At 40.5% G+C, this 2,152-nt stretch overlaps 1 pseudogene; it reads left to right on the top strand.

Moving 5' to 3' along the window:
• The first annotated feature begins 767 nt into the window (after window positions 1–767).
• LOC132824661 (protein SREK1IP1-like) lies at window positions 768–1,231 on the top strand (annotated as a pseudogene).
• The last annotated feature ends 921 nt before the right edge of the window (window positions 1,232–2,152 follow it).

Raw genomic sequence — 2,152 nt, 5'->3', positions numbered from 1 at the left:
TCTGTCTGCTTGGGTTTCCTCCACGTTCTCTGTTTCCTCCTGCAAAGATGAGCAGGTGGATTAGCCATGCTGAATTGCCCATTATGTCTAGGGATGGGCTGGTTAGGTGGGTTAGCCATGGTAAATGTCAGGCTATAGCGTAAGGAGATGGGTATGGGTGAGAACTCTTCAGAGAGTCAGTGTGGACTCGAATGGTCTGTTTCCACACTGTAGGAAATCGATGATACCTGCTCTCTATGATCTTGTAACTTTTGCAGGCGGACTTGGAAATATTCATCACAGAGGCTGGTTGCAAATTCACTTCCTGATGACCTAGCATTGTGTCCAGTGAAAAAAAAATTGGCATTCCAAGTGGACGTACTTCTGTAAGTGTAATCAGCGGCTGTGAGTGAGGGATATCATTAAATGAGTTGTTGAAAATGGACTTTAGATCATTTATCACCTGCTGATTGTGCCATGAGTTTGCAGAGCACTTTTAAAGACATTTTGCTAGACATTTTGTGTAGGGAACTATGATGTCCAACAACTTAGGAATTTAAACACTCACATTGCAATAAAACCAGATCAAAAAGATTTATCATTGGAAAAATTGTGTTCAACACCCTTTGGTTGTCAGTAGCACATTTGTGGGACATAAAAACTAGGAACAGGAGTAGGCCTTTCAGCCCATCAAGCCTGCTCCACCTTTCCATATGATCATGGCTAATCCTTAACCTCTATTTTGTGCTTGGGAACTTTCTCCAAGTAGAAGTGAATGGAATTTTGCAATGGCTTTTTCAGGCCCAAATAAAGACAATATCCGAACGGGATGCAAGAAATGTGGATATTCTGGCCATCTGACCTTTAAATGTCAAAATTTTGTCTGTGTGAATCCTAAGAGCGATATTGTTTTAGATGTCAGTAGTACCAGCAGTGAGGACACCGAGGATGAAGAACAGCTTCAGCAGCTGCAGGATATTATTCATAAAAAAGAAACAAAAGAAGCTGGTGTAAAAAATGAACATCACAAGAAGAAAAAGAAGGATAAGACAGATGAACACAGAAAAAGATCATACTCAATCAGTGAAGACACAAGTGGGAAAAAGAGCAAGAAGTAAAAAGTTCATTGGAAAAAAAGAAAAATAATAAGAAAAGCAAGCACAAAAGTCACAAACACCACCAAATGTTAAGAAAAAGGAAAAACTCTCCGTCCTCTTCAGACAGTTCGAGTTCCTCTTCAGATAATGACTAATTAAATAGTGTTAAAATCCTTTGGTTGTTCCAGAAGACTGTTTGTTTCTTTGCAATCGTTTTTTGTGTGCAGGATGTGGTTCATCATATTCATGAATATTTGTTTGAGTCAGAGAAAACAGATTATTTAACCATTATGAACAATGTGCGTATTAATACATTGACATTTTTGTTGAAAATGTGTTTGTTGCACAGGTGATATTACACACGGTGGCTCAGTGGTTAGCACTGCTGCCTCACAGTACCAGGGACTTGGGTTCAATTCCTGCCTTGGGTGACTGTGTGGAGTTTGCACATTCTCCCCATATCAGTGTGGATTTCCTCCCACAGTCCAAAAATGTGCAGGTCAGGTGAATTGGCCATGCTAAATTGCCCATGGTGTTAGGTGCTTTAGTCAGAGGTAAATGTAGAGTAGGGGAATTGGTCTGAGTGCGTTACTCTTTGGAGGGTTGGTGTGGACTTGTTTGGCCGAATGGCCTGTTTACATGCTGTAGGGAATCTATTCTAAGCAATGCTTTATACTCTCTTTCTCCCAAACCCTTTGATGCCCTAAATATCTAGAACAATCTATCTCTTTCAATGCGTTCCTGACAAGATGGAAATTATAAGCCAGTTTGTCCTAAGTGTTGTTTTCTAGATTTAAAACAAAAACTCCCATTTTCTGATGGTGTCTCTTTTATTTTCATCCTTGCACCATCATTTGTTGCTCACCACTAATTGCCCTTGGGATGGTGCTGATGTGCCATGTATTTGAACAACGACTGTCAACTATGGGGAAGATAAACCCAAAGGGCTGTTTTGATTAGATTAGATTACCTACAGTGTGGAAACAGGCCCTTAGGCCCAACCAGTCCACACTGACTCTCCAAAGAGTAACCCAACCAGACTGACTTCCCTCTGACTAATGCACCTAACACTATGA

The sequence above is a fragment of the Hemiscyllium ocellatum genome, chromosome 19, assembly GCF_020745735.1.
Source record: "Hemiscyllium ocellatum isolate sHemOce1 chromosome 19, sHemOce1.pat.X.cur, whole genome shotgun sequence".
NCBI lineage: Eukaryota > Metazoa > Chordata > Chondrichthyes > Orectolobiformes > Hemiscylliidae > Hemiscyllium > Hemiscyllium ocellatum.
Note: the sequence above shows the minus strand (reverse complement) of the source record. Positions and strands in the feature narration are given on the sequence as shown.